We start from the raw sequence: 22,635 nt of genomic DNA on the forward strand, positions 1-22,635 counted from the left end.
AACGAAGTAATCCTGTAATCCTAACCACCTTGATCATTCCTGCAATATGCCCTCTAACTTCAACTCCATATCCACCAATACCTCCTTCCAAATTCCTAGTTTCATAAATTTCTTGTAGTACATGTCCATCAGTGTTGTTACAAAGCTTGTAACTTATTAATCCAAAATGAATATTTTTATACTTTTCCATATTAAACTATCACCATCATTTTGTCATTCCTACCCACAATATGTTGTAAACCCATAGCACATCAGTACTGGGTGAGTGGGCTAAGAGTTTATTTTATTTTTATCAGTTTTATATATTTATCACTTGCCTCTGGATCTTCTTCACTTCTTTCTCATCCATGTAGCCCAGGTGACCAGACTTGAGCATAGAAATCCAGATGTGGACATATCAAGGCTTTATAAAGAGGAATAGCTTTTTTATCCCTGCTTGTTAGTATGTTCTTCAATAGCTAAATAATTCTATGAGCTGCTTTTGCAATAGGAGAGGAGGAGGAGGAGGAGTGCTACTAATGATATCAGATGACTTAATTAAGTCCAGTTAGGATAGAAATACAAGAAAACAATAATGGTAATAATGTCCCATGTAGTGATGAGTTTGAGTCTGTTTGGTGTGAAGTGGAGGTTAACAGAATGAAATATATGGTAGAGTGTTGCTACAGACCTGGCAGCTCAGTTGTAGGGGATGAAAAAATGCATCACCAATTTAGCCTTATGGGTACCAAGCAAATGATCATTATGGGTGACTTTAATTTTCCAAACATTGATTGGGTAGAAGAGAAATCGCATGATCAGAAAGAACAGGAATTTATTGAATTGTTGCAAGATAACTTTCTCAAGCAGCATGTGAAAGAAGGAACTCGAGGTCAAAGAGTGTTGGATTTGCTCATAGCATCAGAAGGAATCTTTGTCAAGAATATGGCTATTTTACCACCAATTGGTGAGAGTGATCATGCTGTTCTTTCTTGGGAAGTATCTACTTGTATTGAAGCTCCGATTAAATCAGGCTACATGCAGAATTATAAAACTGGAAATTATGATCAACTTAGAAGAATACTATCTTTGCTCCCATGGTATCAGTTACTGAATGGAAAAAATGTCAGCAATGCATGGGAATCTTTGAAAAAGTGCTTGAATGAGGTAGTATCTGAATGTATCCCTAGTGTTCGAAGAATAAATAGGTTGGGAGTGAAATGGATGTGTAGCCTTATTAAGCTGAAGAAGCTTAATTATCCACAAAAAGAAGATGATGTGGAAAGAATATCATGAGAATAAGAGTGAGAGGAGTTATGAAATATATAAAGCTCAGGCCAGAAAAGTAACGAGTATTACTACAATAAAGAGATGCAAGAGGCTATTTTTTTCCGCTACGTAAATTAAGTTAAGGGGATAATAAATCCCTCATTATTTCAAAGCCGAATAAGAAGCTCGAAATCTAAGATCTAAGAGTTTCATGCCGAAGAATGTTCGGCGAGTCCAAGCATATAGTGTACTAGTGTTGTACTACCAGGTGTTATTCAACACCTGGTAGTACAACACTAGGGCAACTCGGAGATGTAGTACTGTTTTACATTATGAGGGAAGATACTACCCAGACCGGTTTCGACCTTTATTGAGGTCTCATCAGTGAGTAGGTAGACCTGGATAATACCAAGGTTTAAGTGAACAGAACTTACATACTTTACTATACGAATTGCCAGAAAGTTGTATCCATATATTATTACTACAATAAAGAGCCAAGAGGCTTTTTTTTGGCAACGTAAATTAAGTTAAGGGGATAATAAATCCCTCATTATTTCAAAGCCAAATAAGAAACTCGAAGATCGAAATCTAAGAGCGTAAGTCACACCTGGTAGTACAACACTAGGGCAACTCGGAGAAAAGGTGGAGCAAGTTTCGATCACTGTCCTTAATATTTTCTCATAATGTGAAAACGCAGCTCCCAGGAGATGTATTACTGTTTTACATTATGAGGGAAGATCACTACCCGGCATGAAAATCTTAGATTTCAATCTTCGAGTTTCTTATTCGGCTTTGAAATAATGAAGGATTTATTATCCCCTTAACTTAATTTATGTCGCCGAAAAAAAGAGCCTCTTGGCTCTTTATTGTAGTAATAATATATAGGTACACCTTTCTGTCAATTCATATAGTAAAGTATGTAAGTTCTGTTCACTTAAACCTTGGTATTAGGAACCCAGTCCTTTTCAGGACTTCCAGGGTAACGGATGGCAATGCTGTGGCCAATGAAGTTATAACTGAGGCTCGGTTATTGCCGTTACCCAGCCATGACTAGAGCTTTTAGCTCAATAACACTCCATCCACACAGATTTTCTTCATTCAGATGACGGGATAAAGAGTCGAGGACTCAGTCCATCGCCCAGTTTTTTTAAGGACTTTAAGAACCTTGGTATTATCCAAGTCTACCTACTCACTGATGAGACCTCAATAAAGGTCGAAATTGGTCTGGGTAGTGACCTTCCCTCATAATGTAAACCAGTAATACTTCTCCTAAAGCTGTGTTTTACATTATGAGAAAATATTAAGGACAGTAAAAGAATGACTATGGAAAATTAACCTTAATGAGTGATGATGGTCATGAGCAGACAGAAGTGGATAAAATATTTGAGTTACTCAGTGACCACTTTGCAAGGGTATATCATCCTTGTGAGGTTACTGCTTTAACCTATGTGACAGACATGTGGGAACAGAGGTGGATCAATTGATGGTTCTTAGGATATTGCAGAATTTCAATGTAAATACTGTTGTGGGATTAGATGGGATATCAGCTGTGGTTTTGCAAGAAGGGAACTGGCATTGCCTTTGACTAGACTGTTGAAAGTTTATTTTTCACTTGGTTAGAGTATAATAAATTTAGTTTAATCCTTTATCCAAGTGTGAGCAAACAAAGTTTGCACCTGAAAGTATCTTCAGGACTGGGTTAAGGTGGTACATCACCAGGGCAACTCATTGCAAAGGTGGAGCAAGCTACCAACATTCCTAACTCAGTATCTCCTATAATGCAAAACACATTTCCTTGCGGATATGTCTAATGTTATGCATTAAGGGAAGGGCCACTACCCAGACTAGTTTTGACCTTTATTGAGGTCTCTTCAGTGGGAGCCAGGCCCAAGTGGAGATATCAGGCAGAAGCATTAGCAGGTCATCTCTACCTATAGGAATTCCAATTGGTGTGCCACCCTTTTTTAATAATTTACTCTGGATTTAGAGAAAGATGTTGAAAGTTTATTTTTCACTTGGTTAGAGTATAATAAATTTAGTTTAATCTTTTATCCAAGTGTGAGCAAAGAAAGTTTGCGCCTGAAAGTATCTTCAGGACTGGGTTAAGGTGGGCCTGGCTCCCACTGAAGAGACCTCATTAAAGGTCGAAACTAGTCTGGGTAGTGGCCCTTCCCTTAATGCATAGCATTAGACATATCCGCAAGGAAATGTGCTTTGCATTATAGGAGATACTGAGATAGGAGTGTTGGTAGCTTGCTCCACCTTTGCAACTAGTTTCCCTGGTGTTGTACCACCTTAACCCAGTCCTGAAGATACTTTCAGGTGCAAACTTTGTTTGCTCACACTTGGATAAAGGATTAAACTAAATTTATTATACTCTAACCAAGTGAAAAATAAACTTTCTCAACATCTTTCTCTAAATCCAGAGTAAATTATTAAAAAAGGGTGGCACATCAATTGGCAATTCCTATAGGTAGAGATGACCTGCTAATGCTTCTGCCTGATATCTCCACTTGGGCCTGGCTCCCACTGAAGAGACCTCAATAAAGGTCGAAACTAGTCTGGGTAGTGGCCCTTCCCTTAATGCATAACATTAGACATATCCTCAAGGAAATGTGTTTTGCATTATAGGAGATACTGAGACAGGAGTGTTGGTAGCTTGCTCCACCTTTGCAACGAGTTGCCCTGGTGTTGTACCACCTTAACACAGTCCTGAAGATACTTTCAGGCGCAAACTTTGTTTGCTCACACTTGGATAAAGGATTAAACTAAATTTATTTGACTAGACCGGTTTCGACCTTTCTGAATGAGGCGGTATCCCTAGTGTTCGAAGAATAAATAGGTTGGGAGTGAAATGGATGTGTAAGCCTTATTAAGCTGAAGAAGCTTAATTATCCACAAGAAGAAGATGATGTGGAAAGAATATCATGAGAATAAGAGCGAGAGGAGTTATGAAATATATAAGCTCAGGCCAGAAAAGTAACAAGTATTACTACAATAAAGAGCCAAGAGGCTATTTTTTTCGGCTACATAAATTAAAAAGGAACTCTACCAGCTCTGGTAGAGTTGCATAGGGAGGTTCTAAGATTGCAGTAGCAAATTATAGACCAATCAGTATCTCAGGCATGGTGGTAAAAGTACTAGAAAAATTGGTAAAAAAAGAGAATTCAAGAATGAGTAGATAAAAATATGATATTCACCAACCCTTCACATGCCTTTGTGAAGGGTTGGTCAATCCTTAGTAATTTACTAACTTTTTATAGTAGAGTAGCACCCGAGTTGGATACACAGTGAGTTTGCTGGATTTTGCAAAGGCATTTGTCAGCATACCATATTGATCTCTGTTATGCAAATTAGATCTGATGGGTGATGGATTTGACACTAGTTAAGTTGATAAGAGGGCAGCTGCTGAACAGATATCAAAAAATTGTATGTGGAGGGACAGAATCGAGGCAGAAACAGGCGATCCTTGCAGCACATTAGTGGTGTGCTGCAAGGTACAGCCACAGTAACTGCTGGCACAATTGCTGCACAATTACATAAATGATATAGGAAATAATCCAGAAGGAAATATTAAGTTGTTTGATAATGATGCAAAATTAGGTAGAGTAATAGTTAATCAAGGCATTGTGGAGAGTGCAGAATGTCAATATAGGCAAAAGTTAATGGATGCTAGTGTGAGAAATGTCAAGTTATGCATTTTGGAATAAATAGATTACAACCATGTATCACCTTGATGGCACTGTGCTCCAGGAAATAGATGAAGCTAGACATTTAGGGTGGTGATAGACCAAGAATTAAGGTTTAGAGGACACATTGCTAAGGTATCCTATAAGATTACTTGGCTGTTGAAGAACACATCAACAAGTAAAGATACAATATGATAGAAGGAGAGGTACAATAGATCGTGTGGATAGATTGGGTCTCTAGCAATGAGTCTTCGGACTCCATGGAGGTGCCCGTGTAATAATAATTATTATTATTATTAACATCTGACCTCCATGGAGTCAAAGGACTCGTTGTGGTATTTACTTCATACTTATTATCGTATTGTGTCATTCTTTTTGAAAACAATGCACAACAACAACAGTGGTATTTGAATCTGTTTTCAAATTGGAATTTCATAAGTAGGCATACTGTTAAAAATAAAGGGAAAATGCACAATAAATATCTATTATGGTAAAATGTTTAAGTTTGTGTCAAAAGCATCTTCAGTACAGAAATGGAAGAGTATAAAATACAAATTACAGATTCTAAAAAGTGCCACAATAACTGCAGTAAGATATCACAATGAACAACAAATTACTAATCTCTCTCTCTCTCTCTCACACACACACACACACACAGTTAAATAAACCCTATTAAGAAATGTTTGCAGATTGAAATAATACTATTTCCAATAGAAGAAATAAATGCAGATCATCAAATCGGTTTAAGTTTGGACGATGAAATAACTTTTCACAAGTTTCTTTATGAAAGTATTCCATAATAAATCTGTTCTTATTTTAGTTTTATTCCAGCGGACTATGTATTTACTTATTGCAGTGTTTCTCAACCTGTGGTCCGTGGACCACAGGTGGTCCTCGACAATGGGACAGGAGGTCTACAGGCAGACTTAAATTATTTAAATAAATATATATTTTTTAATTATCTAAACAAATTAAAATTGAATAAGTAAGTAAAAATTATTGAAATCAAATGGAGACTTAAAAAAAAAAACAAATATCATCAGAATGTTCAAAGACGGAAGCAATAAAACTATATTGTTCACTTCATCGTTTTTATTATTCATCATTCTGCTGCTAAATTTGTAGCAGCAGAATGACAATAATAAAAGAGGAGTGAAGTGAACAATAATATAGTTTTATTACTTACTCCTTCCCTTGCTGTTTTGTCAGATTTGAAGTGAACATGTCTTATCCACATTTCAACCAATGGCTTGTTTATTGATTTTTAATACTGAAGGTTTCCCTCCTTCATCCAGGGCTCGGTATATCTTCAGAAGTGCTAAGTGATACTTGGACAAAGTGTATCCTGAGTTAACCCCGGTATTATATATTTATATATTTTTTGGAAACGTTTTTTAATAATGAAAAAGTGGCTTAGAACTAGGACTTTGAAAAGAAGGGTAAATGAAACAGGTGATGCTAACCCTAATTTTGATACAAGTGTTGTAACGGCGAGTAAATCTGATACTATTAAAGTAGAAGAAACAAGCTGTTCAAAGAAAATATACAGCAGGAAATATAACAGTTCATATTTGGAATTCGGGTTTACTTGGTGTGGAGATGAAAGTGCACACAAACCTCAGTGTGTTTTGTGTTATGAAGTGTTGTCGAACGAGTGCATGTAACCTGCGAAACTCCGACATTTAGAAACTAAACATTGTGATGTGAAAAATAAGCCTATTGAATTTTTTCAGCAACGCTTAAGGACATTAAATCATGGGAAAGATATAGTTTCGGCCATGGGTTCCATTAATAGCAAGGCACTAGAAGCATTCTGTCAGGGAAAATTTGCTCCTTCCAGCTATAAAAGATGTAAAAATGATGTTTGGCAACAAGTTACTAAAAGATGTTGATTTGATTCATTTTTCAAATGACACTGTCGGTCACAGAATTAATGATATGGCAGGTGACATAGAATCTCAGTTAATCGAAAGAGTTAAGAAGAGCCCTTATTATGCGTTACAATCAGACAGGACTACTGATGTTACAAATGATGTGCATGATAACAACATTCATGACAATGTTCTGTTTTGTAGAACTTTGCCATCCCGAACAACTGGAGAAGAAATATTTCACACTCAATAATTACATAATACGCAAAGGGATCCAGTGGGAAAAATGTATAGGCTTCTGTTCGGATGGAGCTCGTGCCCTTACAGGCAGGCATAGTGGGGTTGTTTCTATAGTCAAGGAAGTAGCTCCGGATATGAATTGGGTACATTGTTTCATACGTAGGGAAGCGTTAGCCTCCAAAGAAATGCCACCAGAATTTAAAACTGTGCTATGTAACACTGTAAAGCTAGTTAATTCTATTAACGCTTGACCATTAAATAACAGGTTATTTTCAGTACTCTGTGATGAAATTCCCAGTGAATATATACAACTTTTGCTTCATTCTGAAATTCACTATCTTTCTAGAGGCAAAGTACTAACAAGGTTATTTCAATTAAGGCACAAAGTTTTATTATTTGTATATGAACGTAATTCTGATTTTGCATCACTCCTTGTTGACGAAGCATGGTTATACTATCCTATTTTTCAGATATTTTTTCGAAATTAAATGAACTAAATCTCTCCCTTCAGGGAAATTCTTTTAACTGTTCTTTATGCCTGCAACAAAATAAAGACATTTGAGAAAAAACTGGTTTTATGGATTAATTATGTAAAAGACAGACAATTTGCACTTTTTCCAACATTGGAGGCCTTTTTAGTGGAAAATGATATTTTTGTTAATTCTGAGTTTCTGGAAAGAGTTTGTGACCACCTCAAAAACCTGAAACAGAATTTTGAAACGTATTTTCCGAATAACTTTTATAAGAAATATCTGTGGGTTTGTGATCTATTTCAGGCTTGCAGTCACAAGAATGACCTTTCGTTATCGAAAAAAGAACAGTTAATTGAGCTTTCACGTGACAGTGGACTTAAAATGCAATTCTGTGAACTTGGTTTGGCTCAATTTTGGATCTTGCCTTCAGTGAGAAGTAAATTTCCCGAATTATCTGAAGAAGCAATGAAAATCGTCATGCAGTTCTCTACAACCAATCTTTGTGAGAAAGGATTTTCATCGCTCCTACAAATAAAAACCAAGTACAGAAATCGTCTTCGTGTGTGTGCCGATCTTCGACTGAATATGACCAATATTGAACGAGATATCCAGCAACACTGCAAGGGCCGAGAAGCTCAACCATCTCATTAAAAGTAAGTAGTAACATAATTAGATCATATTATTTATTTGTTTAATAAAAATTAAAACTTTGTTCAATGATGATACACTTTTAATCGTTTATTTCCAATTTAATTAATTATGTTTCTATATGTATTCAAAACATGCTTTTAGATTTACTATGTTATAAATGGCACAGTTTTTCCGAAATGTTGGTAATTCCTACTTAAGTTTTTAAAAAAATTACGAAAAGTGAAAATGATGTATAGGGAAATAAATTAAAAACACTGTTTATTTTTGAAGTAAAACTTTAATTCCAACGTTCTAAAATGTTATTTTTCTTGCTTTTATGTTCGCAAAATTGTTGGTGACATTGTTGAAGTCTATTTCATCACTCAGTTGCTGTTTTATAGACAGTAAGGCAAGATTTCTTAAACGCAAAAATAAGTGCTGCCCGGGGTGGCACTTTTTTCAATGCTGAATTGTTTTCAGCATTTTACTGGTCGTTGGCCTTAGAAATGTTGAGAAACACTGACTTAGTAGATATGGCATGTTCATTATGGCCTTTTTGTTCTGGCTCAAGATACTTGATGCAAGATTCATGTTCTTCATGATGGATATATGCTAGTTTCCATAAACTAAGGAATAAAGAGAAAAAATTATAACTTTGGGAGGAAGGAAAAAACATCTGAAAGTCAGGCACACTATGTAAAAGTGATGCTGAGTCTCGTTATCATATACAAATAAGTGTCACTTATGAGTGATATTTGCAGATGAGCCATGAAATAAAATTAGGCATTTTGGACTGGTTTTCCATTTCTTGTCTGAGTGAGAATAAGACATTTCATGATAGGAAAATTTTTGGATATGGCTGCAGACATAATTTAACTGATGAATTCAGGTGGCAAGCCATTGTAAGATTAGAGGCCTGCCCAAGTCAGGCAGAGGTAGCCCAGTGGTTGCACGTAAGTTGTTTCATAGTTTAGTGTCTATGGAACCAGTTCCAACACTCACAAACAGCATCTACGAGATATAGTCAAGGAAAGCCATGGTCTACAACTTCAGTGACCATGTCTCAATTACCTGCTTTCTGAAACAGGAGTGTTACTCCTGATCACATATGATTTGACCTGCCTACAGGAACATTGATATGTATGCTTCTGCTATATGCAGAAAGCAGTGGTTAAATTCTAAACGAATAAGCTTCGGGGCTCTTAAAGTAAGGACTGTAAAAGTGAGGCTGTTGCTAGATTGTCACAACATTTTAAAACATTTTTTTATTTATTTATTCTTGTGGAGTTAAAGCCATCAGGCCTTCTCTTCCACACCACAAAAAACATTAAATACAGATACAAATGCAAAATTACAAATTAATATAATACTTCTAACATATTAAAAGATAATTCAATTTAAGATAGATAAACATATGCATTTGCTCATATCAGTAAATTAAATTTGAAATATAACTAGTGAAATGTACAGGAAAGTGCACAAAAATATCGGGGCTTACCCTTAATTAACATTTGCAGGATGTTTACAATAGTTTCCACAAGACTTCCTTCAATTTGTCTGTCTCTGCATCAAGTCTCTTTTTATAATAATACTAGGGCACTGTTTCTTCCTTGGGACATCCAGCATTTAACATATGGAAGAGGATCCCACTGAGAAATTGGTGGATCACAACTATTTACTTTTAGCAAAGATGAGACGTTTTCAACCATGAGCGCATTTCTAGGTGGTGGCACAATAGAACCCCTGTTTGCACTCTGCATTGCTCAGTGGTGTTTCAGCACACTTCAGAAGTCTCTTCATGGCATCTGACACATGCTTACCTCTTCTGTGCTTAAAATCCCTATAAGTGAATGATCTCACGATAACACAGAAAACAAATCACACAGATCTTTCAATTCTGTTCACCATTGTCCACGACAATATCATCCGGCCAATACTCAGGTAAAACTACTTTCATTATTATTAGTTATTAGCTATTATTATCATTAGTATTATTAGCTATTGGCAAAATAGCAGAGCACAAAAGCAGAGGGTGAAAGAAATGATAGTAGTGGCAGGAATGAATAATTTAAAAGGTTAAATATTTGCTATGAGAGAGGAACCTGAAGGAATTACTAGAAGTAGCAAAAGAAAAGAGTGTGAGAATTAAAATAGTGAGTCTGTTGCTGTGGTATGACAGAGAAAAGTTGAGAAGAAGGGCCATAATTGCAAATGACTTTATGTGCAGGTTATGCAGAAGGAGTGGTGTGGTGTTTGTGGATGTGTGGAGTGAGTTTGATGGGCGAAAGGACTTATACAAGATGGATGTTTGCATCTGAACGGATTTGTTGTGCAGAGACTGGAAAAAGTGTTGCTGAATGAAGTGAAAGTGGATGTGCAGAATCAAGGAAACTACAGCTATTAGGGGGGACGGAAGTGGATATGCAGACTGTTATTTTTTATAATTTTTTATATATATTTATATTCCCTCTATATACTTATGTATAGTATATTAACTATTTAGTCTACCGGCTGCACCTTTGTTAATAATTATACTATATACTTATGAGATGAAATATTATATAAAATTCTTTTACTAACAATTATTTTTATTTTTGACTCCGAGTGTCCCTATATGTTATTATATTTGCACAGAGAGTTCACTCCAATTGGTGCAATGACTTTAACTCACTCTTTCAGAATCCAACTAATCATTGACTCAATACCAAGTACAAAATAAACACATTTAATAAAACTAAAACAATATATATACACTTCTAGTAATAATACATAACTATAACTACAGATTATATGGATCCAAGGCCTTATTTAAAAATATAAACTTACTCTTAAGACTAAACACTTTTTCTTTCACAATCACAAAAAAATGTTCATAGTCTTTTTCTCTTTCTGTTAAGGCTCTTTTCCAGAAGTTATACAGCTCTGTACTTCATTTTCAGGATCCTTTTCATCAATCAATATAACACACACAAAATCTTCTTGACTATATCCTGTTTTCCTTTTAGTAGTAATACTCATCAGATCAGGCACCTTTAATACCTAAAAATCTTCTTAATCAATATATTTTCTAAACTTTCACTTTCAGGCATTCTTAATACTTATAAAACTTCCTTATCAATATTTTCTCTAAGAAAAACATTCACTTTAGAATGTAAGCAACAAGTTCTCCTTTCATTCACAATACTAAATTGACAGTCTTAACTTATTTCACCATAAAAACTTACAGTTTCAAGATTTCCTTTTATTCATTACTTATTTCTCCTTGAAACCTAATATTTCCACTATTCCCTTTTCGGAATACACTATAAAATATCTTCCGACTGCCACACACAAAAAAACAAATATCAAGTTCCTTCTAACTTGAATATTTACCGGCCAATTTATAAAAACTTGCAGTTTCAAGATTTCCTTTTATTTCTTTACTTATTCCTGCTTGAAACCTATTATTTTCACTATTCCCTTTTCGGAACACATTATGAAATTTCCTTCTGACTGCCGCACACAAAAAATCAAGTTCCTCCCAACTTGAATATTCCTCGGCCAGTGTTCTAAAAACTTTCCGAACGCTCTCTTGTTTACAACTGTAACTTGGATACGCAATGCTTTCCTTGTCAGCTGTCAATCACACATCAAGTTCTCTCCGGGAGCATGCGCACTGCAATAAAATGGCTGACTCGCTGTATCCATCAGCGCTAAGAGAAAGTCTTTCACAAACACAAAATTCAACATTTTAAAATACAACAAACTTTCTTATAAGTAACACAAATAATTAGTTTTGTAAGTACTTCAATATTTTTACTTCATTACATGTTACTTCTAATATAACATTTTCATAACGAGTACATCACAAGTGCAGACACTGCGTGTATGAAAACAAAAAACTAACAAGCATAATTAATACGTAAAAATATTCAGAATTTTTAATATGATTATTTTTACACAGACATCATTGAGGCAGTTGAGTGTAAGAATGTGTATAATATGCTTGAGCTAGTACAAAAGACAAATCAGAATGGGATAGTTAGTATAAGGCATCAAGATAGGGGTGGGACTAACAGGCTTCTGCATTTCATGTATACTAATGCCAGGAGTATTAGGAACAAGAAGGAAGAATTTTTGGCTTTGGTTGGCTTTTCCTGGCCACAGGTTACTGGCATTAGTGAGACATGGCTGACAGAAGATGATATAGCTAGTGGGATTGAATGTGAGGGGTATGGTGTGTTCAGGTGGGACAGAGAGAAAAGAATGGGGGTGGAGTGTTGTTGATGATAGCTGATGAGCTGCAGCCAAGGAGAATTAAAGTTGAACTGCAGGAGAGTGAAGAGAGCACATTTGAGGCTATTTGATGTGAGATTAAGACTAGTGGAACAAAATATACTGTTGGGTGCTGCTATAGACCAGGTGATGGAATAGATGGTGGAGATAGTATGCATAGACAAATAGACGCAATGAGTGGAAGGAGGGTAATTATTATGGGGGATTTCAACTATGATAACATTGATTGGAAGGAGGAGAGGACACATGGGAGGAAGGAATTGGATTTTATGCAGTTATTAAGGGATAACTACCTGAGACAGCATGTAATGGAATATACTAGGGGTTTGAGAGTGCTTGACCTAGTAATTGCATCTGAGAATTGGCCTGTAATGAATATGACCATGTTGGCACCAATTTTTGAGAGTGATCATAAAACTTCCACTTCCACATTATATGTGTGGAATTTTTAATTAAGAAAGGGTACATGTGGAATTACCGGGCTGGTAAGTATGACAAGCTTAGTTGAGTGCATGGGAAGTGGTAAAATAGCATTTGAAGGAGGTAATGGCTGACTGTATATCTAGCATCTCTCTATGTTCACTGGGCATCTTCAGATGCTGTATGGTCACTCGGATGCTCGATGATGTTCCATACCAGGCCTCGCCATGTAGTCCTGTTGTTTACTTTTCTGGCAGCCTCAACTCTGAAGATCAGTCACTCCACACACGCCATCCATCCATCTCATTGATGGTCTACCCCTGCCTCTTTTTCCAGGAACTTTACCTTCTATTACTGTTCTGAGAAGTCCTCCTTCCATCCTTTCTATGTGTCCAAAATATTTTAACTTTCTTCTGTCAATATCCTTAAGGAGCCTTAAAGTTCTACTAATCTTTTCTAACACCCATTCATTTGTATGCCATCCATCCATCTCATTGATGGTCTACCCCTGCCTCTTTTTCCAGGAACTTTACCTTCTATTACTGTTCTGAGAAGTCCTCCTTCCATCCTTTCTATGTGTCCAAAATATTTTAACTTTCTTCTGTCAATATCCTTAAGGAGCCTTAAAGTTCTACTAATCTTTTCTAACACCCATTCATTTGTATGCCTTTCGGTATATATCCTCAACAGCCTTCTGTAACACCACATCTCAAAAGTAGATATCCCTTTCTTATCTGACTTCTTTAGGTTCCAAGTCTCGCAGTCATAAGTCGCTGTTGGAAAAACAACTGCATCTAAAATCCTCAACTTTGTTCCCATGGAGATAGATCCATCCTTCCAGATTTTAGACAGGTCTCTGACTGTTGTTTAGCCATTCTTAACCTTTTTCTGACATCTTCTGAACAGCAATTCTTCACATTAATAATGGATTCCAGGTACTCAAACTTGCTGACTTCCTCAATTCTTTCTCCATTAAGATACACTTGTTTCTCAAGAGCTTCTCTGTTTGTTTTTCCTTTGAGAACCATGATCTTTGTCTTGCTAGAATTGAGTTGAAGTCCTCTGTTATTACTGATCTTGTTAACTTTGTCAAGAATTAGTCCTAGTTCTTCCATGTCATTACAAAGGAGTACTGCATCATCAGCGTACCTCAGATTACTGATCAGTCTACCTCCTATCGTAATTCCTGTCCTGAGCTCATCCAATGCTTCACGCACGATGTCCTCTGCATATATACTAAACAAGTGAGGAGAAAGTAAACATCCTTGTCTAACTCCTTTTCCAACTTGAAGCCAGTCAGTCAATCCAACACCTCTTCTTACTGTGGCTTCTTGTTCCTTATACAAGTTGGCTATCAACCTGATAGTTTGTTGAGGAAAACCCATTCTTTTCATTACTTCCCACAGTTTCACATGCTCAACACAGTCAGAAGCTTTAGAGTAGTCTAAGAAACACATTACCAGAGGGAGTCTGAATTCTTTATATTTTTCTATGATCTGTCTAAGGAAAAGGATCTGACCTCTGGTGCCCCTACCTTTCCTAAAACCTGCTTGTTCCTCGGGCATCTCTGCCTCAACTTTGGCCTCAATCCTATTTAGCATGATCTTTAATAAAATTTTGCTTGCATGAGATATCAAACTAATAGTTCTATAATTCTTGCATGCTTTCTTATCACCTTTCTTGTGTAGTGGTATGAAAACTGACTTCTTCCAGTCTCTAGGCCATGATCCTGTCTCCCATATCCTTGTAATCAATCTATGAAACACTCTTATCCCTCCATCCTCTGTGGCCTTAATTAACTCTGCTGGGATTTCATCTGCACCTGGGATCTTATTGCTATTGAGCTGCTTAACTGCTCTTTCAACTTCGTGCCTAAGTGGAGGAGGTTCCAAATCAAAATTTTCTTGGATAGTAAATATAGTCAGGATAGTAAATCAAGTAGGAGTTAAATGGATGAATAACACCATTAAGCTTGAGCTGCAAAAAAAGAAACAACTGTAGAGGGAATTTAAGAAGAAAAGTGACCTGCAGGCACACACATGCCAGAAGTGTAATGGGTGTGGTAAGAAAAGCAAAAGCGGATTATGAAAGGAAATTAGCCACACAAGCTAAAGAGAATCCCAAACAGTTTTTTTGATATGCTGCAAGTAAAAGAAAAAATATATACGGCAGAATGATTTTAAGAAATGCCGATGGTAGGGAGGTAACCGAATTAGTTGATATAGTGGAATTACTGAGTGAGCACTTTGCAAGAGTATATCATCCAGGTGGTGATATTGCAGGAATGAATGAACCAATAGCTTATATGGAATTGAGGTGAATAGTATATTACAAAACTTTAACGTGAATACATCTGTGGGATTAGATGGTATTCCAGCTCGGGTCATACGTGAAGCGGCAAAAAAATTGTCAGTGCCCTTGACCATTTTGTTTAATTTGAGTCTCAGGTCTGGGTTAGTCCCGAGGGGGTGGAAAGAGGGGAAAATATTACCACTGCATAAAGGTGGTTCCAAGACTGCTGTTGCAAATTACCGACCAATCAGCATATCAGTAGTCATTGTCAAGGTTTTGGAGAAAGTAGTCAAGAGAAAAATACAGGAATGGATAGATAATAATGGGATACTGTATGTGGGACAGCATGGTTTTGTAAAGGGTAGATCATGCCTCAGTAACTTGCTTACGTTTTATAACACAGTGACGGCTGAACTGGATAAGGGTAATGGGTTTACAGTGATACTGGTAGACCTTGCTTAGGCCTTTGACAGGATACTACATAGAATTCTAATCAGTAAACTGCAGCATATGGGGATGGATATGAGGTTCGTGAGATGGATAGGAGGGTGGTTGATGGAGAGATATCAGAGAGTAGTTTATTCAGGAGTAGAGTCCAAAAGACGGCCTGTGACTAATGGTGTGCCACAGGGTTCTGTTCTTGGATCACTAGTATTTGATTTGTTCATTAACGATATCGGAAAGTATCTGAGAGGAACTATTCATTTGTTTGCTAATGATGCAAAGTTGGGTAGAGCAGTAGTGAATGCAATGATGTCAAAATTTTGCAGGATGATTTGGATAGATTGGAGGACTGGGCTAAGGAGAATGTATGTCATTTTAATGTGGCAAAGTGTAAGGTTATGCAATTTGGGGTGAAAAGATTAGCAACAGTATACCACATTGGTGGAACTGTACTCCAGGAGATTGATGAGGCCAGGGATTTGGGAGTGTTAGTGGATAGGGAGTTGAAGTTTAGTGGGCACATTGCAAAAGTGGCTAAATCAGCTCATTAAATCACTTGGTTACCGAAGAATACCTTGACAAGCAGAGACAAGCAAGTTATTGTTCCTCTGTATCGAGCCTTGATAAGACTCCATCTTGACTACTGTGCCCAGATGTGGCGCCAGGGTTTCATCTTGATGGAGAGGAGGTAGAGAAGATCCAGAGGCGAGTGACCAAGATGATAGCAGGTCTATGGAATGAACCTTATGAGAACAGGTTGAAGATTTGTGGGTTGCACAGATTGGTTTATAGGTGGAAAAGGGGTGATATGATTGAAACATTCAAATTACTGAAGGGTTTCTATAAGATTAATTCAGAGGATATTTTTCAGAACAGGCCTGGTGGTGGGAAGACTAGGGGGCCATCCATGGAAAGTGGGCAAGTGTGTGGTTAGCTAAGGTGTTTGAACTAGGTTTTTTAATTGGAGAGTGGTGAATGAGCGGAATAAGTTGCCAGAGTCTGTTGTTGGTGCCCTGACTGTAAATGAGTTCAAGGCAAAGTATGATAGATACTGTGTGGAAGCTGAATAGTTGTTCTTGACGTGATGTTTAGGGCCTCCCTCGATGAGTCTAAGGACTCCTTGGAGTTGCCCATAATAATAATTATTATTTCTGAATACTTTGTGTCCTTTGGGAATAAGGAGCAACCAACCTATTCCACAGAATTATCGGTTACGGAAGCTTATGTGGTAAAATGTATAGTCCTGCACAAAAGCATAACATACAATCAATTTATGTCCTTATCTGTTATGCACCAACTTGTCAAATTTGTGATTATACTCATAAAATTGTCCTTTATTTATTGCCATCATGTTGTTCCTGCCCCCAAATACTTTCAAGGGAACTCCTTTGAATTCATTTGCTTCTATAGCTTTCTGAACTTCCCTCCAGTGAATACCTCCTCTCTCTCTCTCTGTGACTTTTAAATTCTTCTCTTGTTCTCTGCAGGAGTTGGTTTGCTCTAGGTAATGTCACAGTTTGTTTTTGCCAACATTCTGAGAGTCTAGAAAGCTCAGATAATGCATCTATCATTATTCCTAAATTGTTTATGAAGTACGTTTCTTCAAGTTACTCTAGCCCTTGAAATGTTGCTCTTTCTTTACTATCTCAATTTCCATCATGAGCTGCATGTGTAAAGAAACTGTGCAATGATGCATAGTTATTCCAAATAGAATTCACAGCCCGAAAACTTGATGCAACCGAATGAGTTGACAACATTTTTCCTAAGTGTATATAATAAACAACTAAGTTATACCAACTATTTTCACCAACTAAGTCTGTTGGCATCTTCAGGGTACATAACTGATGTAAGGCACTAAAAAGTAAAAAACTGTTACAAACTAAAATCAACCGATTCCAATTATATTAAACAAAGAACAGAGCGCGTACAATACATTCATAGAGCATGGATGATCTCACTTATTGTTATTTAGGAACATTCTATAGTTGGCACTATAATTCAGTTCTGGCGAGTTGAAGGATCTGATAAGGGTCTTCGAAATCACGGGTAAGATTAGTCCTTGGTTCCTGTTAAGGTTTTGTGTACAGCGGGCAACTGTTGTGGCCTCCTTAAAAATTCGGGAGCGGAAGTCCTCCTCCATGTAAGGAATTGTGCTTCTATCCCACTCTATGGTATGGTTCGTTCTTGAGAAATGAAAAGCTAAACCCGATTTTTCTTCTCTGTTATTATTGACGTCACCTATATGTTCTTTTTGCCTAATTTCAAGGCTCCTTGAAGTTTGACCGATGTAATTCAACCCGCACGAGTATGATATGTTATAAACTCCAGCATATTTGGAGAAAGGATGGCTATCTTTTGGAGATCTTAAGAATTGTCTAATCGTTTCTGTGGGTTTAAAGGCCACTCTTATTTTATGTGGTCTAAGGAGTCTAGCAATCTTATTTGAAACTGTCCCTAAGTATGGAATGACGATGGTAGAAATATAACGTATATCATCTTGTTGTCTTTGTCAGGGTTCAGAGAAAAGTATCTTGTGGACGAGTCTTCGAGGAAATCCATTCATGATAAAGTTGGTGGATATCAGAGATAGTTCTTCCTGGAGGTCTTGTTCATCTGTTGTAAGGAGAGAGGCACGGTTCTTCAACATGTGTACAATACTAAGTTTCTGAGAAATGTGGTGTGAGGAAGTGAAATGTAAATAACGTCCTGTATTGGTAGGTTTGCGGTAAACTGAGAGGTTGATACCACCATTTGGAAGCTTCTTAATTAAAGTGACCAGAAATGATAATTGGTTATCTTCTTCAAGTTCTAGAGTGAATTTGATTGTGTGGAGAAGAGAGTTGATTTTCTTAAGAAAGTCGAACAGGTCCTTTTTTGTGTGATTCCAAACGATAAAGATATCATCCACGTATCTCCACCATACTGTGGGTTTATGGTCTGTTTGAGTTAAGATTTTACTTTCAAAATCCTCCATAAAGAGATCAGTACAAGACGGTGAGAGGGGGCTACCCATTGCAATGCCAGTCAATTGCTGATATATGGTTTTATTCCATAAGAAAAAGTTTGATGTTAACAATGACGGAACAGAGAAGTAATGTCTTGTGGGAGCAAACTTCCTAAAATGTTGATGACTTCCTCCACAGGGATGTTAGTGAATAGAGATGTAACATCCAGGCTGGCGAGTAAATCCGTATTGGAGATAGAGATGTTGTTCAGTTTCTCAACGAAATATTGCGAATTTCGTATATAAGTGTCCGAATTATGGATGTGAGGTTTGAGGAGGCCTGCCAGGTGTTTACATAACAGATAAGTTGGCAAATTGATTCCGTCCACAATCAGGTGTAGTGGTATTCCATTTTTGTGTACCTTAGGAGCGCCATATAGTCTTGGTGTTAGTGGATGCATGGATTTCAATCTTTGTTTTAAGTCTATAGACCAGTTCTCCATATGACGTATTAAATCATTGGTATCATCGTGGTTCTTTAGTGTTGGGTCTGTGACTAGGACACGGTAGGTTGATGTATCCGACAATAAGCTGTTAATCTTATCTTCGTAATCACTGGTGTTTAAAATCACTGTTGAATTTCCCTTATCTGCCTTCAATATGATAATGTCTTTCTTTTTCTTTAAACTGTACAATGTTCTTTTTTCCAGAGTAGTGATGTTTTTGTTAGGAGTTCTGGAAGATGAGAGGATGATACTACTTTTTAATCTAATATCATTAGCTATGGGTTCCGGTAACGACGAGACTGCCTTTTTATATTACAAATGATATCCACTTTAGGGACATTATGAGGTGTTATCGCAAAATTGAACCCTTTTTTAAGTATATTGATCTCCGGTTTTGTTAATACATGATCCGACAAATTAAAAATAACTTTGCTCTCTGGTAGAGAAGGTTTTGACTTAAAATGTTTTGTATAAAGATCGTTAAATTTTTTTATTTGGTTTCGTTTGCTTTTTTCCAGAGCTTTTTAGTCAAGAAAATTAAACGTTTTTTAACATCTTTCCCACTTTGGTGAGACTGAAGAAGAACTGTTTTGCACATTTCCTTAGTAAGTTCATGACATACCTTATCAAGAAACACCACAAAATGGTTTGTTGTCTTACCGTCTTTCATTGAATCGTGCACAGCAAGTTCTATGTGCTGATTTATACAGTGGCATGTTAAAATTGTTAAAAAATCTTTCATCAATGTTGCCACACCTGCTCGTTTCCCTGGCACAACTGTGAGGTCCCTTTCGTACATAATTCGATTAGAATTTCCTGCATGATTTCTTTTTTAAGACCATGCTTTTCAAGACACTTCATAAGTGAGTTCTTTATATCCATTGCTTTGCTGCTTTCTAATTGAATTAAATAAAAGAATAGTGTAACATCACCACCATTTATTGCTCCCTGTATGTACATTATCAGAACAGTCTGGTTAGATATGGATGTACTTTCATCAAGAATAATAGAAATATTAGTTCTATGGTTTATATTGCTGTCTGCAATTTTGTGTTTCATTTGTTTTGCAATATGATTCACTATCTCATTGCATGACACATTACTGTGTAAAGCCATCCCGACATCTAGCCCATTAAGAATCTGAAGATCAATTAATTTTGGATGATCTACAAAATGACAATTATGCTTTGCAATATGATACGCAGTGAAAATACACAGCACATGATTTCATGAGCTAAAGAGTTCTGTTCTTCTGCAACGTGTAGCAATGAATTCTCACTTTTACTTCTAATAATTGCTTCTGCACTTTTGTGAGATTTGGTATCACTATTCTAGTAGTAAGACTTATACGTTGGTTAGACATAACTGGTAATTAGTTTACGGAATTAACAACGCATATAAAGTATTAATTAAAGGTAACTTTAATGAATAACTTCTATATTTCGGCAATGTCACATTGCCATCTTCGGGAACATAAAGATATGGTATGTGCACTCAGGAACTAACACAAAGCAAATGAGGAAGAAAGCAAGAAACTAATATTGTTCCTAAAGTCCTAATGGTGCCCTCTTGCGGGCTAATTTGGTAGTCTTGGCAGTTGGGCTGAAATTCTCATAATGAAAGTCTCCCAAATTTGGGGCAGTTTCATGCACCCAAATTTGTTGAGGTTAGGAACGTTTTTTAGAGCTGCTGAAGATTCTTTGAATAATCTTTCGTATTTAAACTTACTGCGATGGATTATTTTTGTTTTCTTCCAACGAATTTTATGGTGGGTATCTAAGGCATGGTCTGCCAGCCCAGAGCGGCTGTACTGGTGAAACCGGATGTAGTCTTGGTGTTCTGAAATCCTGATATTTGTTGTTCTGCCTGTTTGGCCAAAGTAGGACAATTTGCAGCTGCAAGGGACCTGGTATACACCAGGTAGGTCTAGGGGAAGTGGTTGGTCTTTGGTAGAGCGGATAAGGGATGCCAACTTTTTATAGGGTCTGTAACAGGAAGTAAAGTCATATTTTTTGAGGATATTGGTTATTTTTTCAGAGGTGCCCTGGATGTAGGGGATGGTGATAGACTTAGTGTAATCTTTATTGTGGAGGGGGGGAGGGGGGTTGTGGTTTACAGGTTTTAGTATTTTTTGGATTTTTTTGGGGTTATAGCCATTGGGTAAGAAAGTGTTGAGGATGTGGTTTAGTTCAATAGTCAGGGCCTTGTCATCTGAGCAGATTAATTTTGCCCTGTTATATAGTGTTTTTATCATCCCATATTGTTGTGAGGGGGGGGGGGATTGCTGGTGAATGTATCTGCCAGTGTGGGTGGATTTTCTGTAAACAGAGAAAACCAAAGATCCATCTAGCTGGTGGGTGATTAAAGTGTCTAGGAAGGGGAGGGTGTTGTTTTCCTCTTTTTCTAAGGTGAACTGGACTCTGGGATGTTGGTTGTTTAAGTGTGTTAGGAAGGAGTGGAGTGTGTCTGAGCCATGTGGCCAAATAGCAAACACATCATCCACATAACGAAGCCAAATAGTGGGTTTTTGTCAGGCGGAGTTTAAGGCTTTCTCTTCAAATGTCTCCATAAAGAAATTGGCCAAGGGTGGGGAAAGTGGTGAACCCATGGCTGTCCCCTCTATCTGTTTGTAGAACTTTCCTTGCCAAACGAAATAGCCTGAGTTCATTGTGAACTAAAATAGGGCTGAGATATCGGGAGGATACTTGTATGAGGAGGCTTGTATGAGCTCAAGGGTTTCTTTGAGTGGGACATTAGTGAATAGGGAGGAGACGTCAAAACTGACCGTTATGTCAGTGTTTTGGAGTGTAAGGTTTTCTATACTGGCTTTAAAGTGGGCCGAGTTTTTTATGTGTGATGGTATGTTGCCAGTGTAGTGTGTGAGCGTTTTGGCTAAATGTTTGGCTAATTTATATGTGGGGGAATCAATGCCATCCACTATGGGACGCAATGGCACATTTTGTTTATGTATTTTTGGGAGTCCATATAATCGGGGGGTCTAGAGTTATAAGGTTTAAGTTTGTTGGTGACTTCCACAGGCCAAGAAGTGACTTTCTTAAGTAGTCTGTGGATAGTTCTAATCTGAGAGCTGGTCGGATTATATTCAATGGGGAGGTAAGTAGTACGGTCTCGTACTAAAGAATTTAGCTTACCTTTGTAGTCTTTTTGATTGAGTACCACAGTGGCGCTTCCCTTATCAGCTTTGGTGATTACTATTTTTTTGTTGTTTTTCAATTCTTGTAGGGCTGTATATTTGTTTTTGGATAAGTTGGATTTTGGAGGTTTGGCTTTAGTGAGAACACCGACTACATCCAGTCTCACGTTGTTGGCGATATGGTTAGGCAGGTAGCAAATTCCACGCTCGTTTTGATAATCTTTCCTCGCCCATTCTGTTTAAGTGACCATACCATTTGAGATTAGCTCTGCTAACGCATTCCTGGATGCTGACAATGTAAAGTTCTTTCCTAATATCCTCATTTTTTATATGATATTGCCATTGATGCCATCTGTTCATGCCTCTGATTTTTCTCAGGACTCTCATATCTGCGGTCTCTAGTCTTTAGTCGAGTGTTTTATTTCTGACCCAGCTCTCAGATACATAAA

The 22,635-nt window shown here is 37.1% G+C and overlaps 1 protein-coding gene across 3 annotated transcripts in view; it reads left to right on the plus strand.

Annotated features, from left to right (window-relative positions):
- LOC150098282 (uncharacterized) overlaps window positions 1-22,635 on the plus strand; it is a 709,319-nt gene that overhangs the window by 456,108 nt on the left and 230,576 nt on the right. The gene's annotated exons all lie outside the window — the stretch shown is intronic.

Source organism: Typopeltis vanoorti, chromosome 16 (assembly GCF_054136105.1).
Source record: "Typopeltis vanoorti isolate ZY-2024b chromosome 16, IOZ_Tvanoo_1.0, whole genome shotgun sequence".
NCBI classification, from domain to species: domain Eukaryota; kingdom Metazoa; phylum Arthropoda; class Arachnida; order Uropygi; family Thelyphonidae; genus Typopeltis; species Typopeltis vanoorti.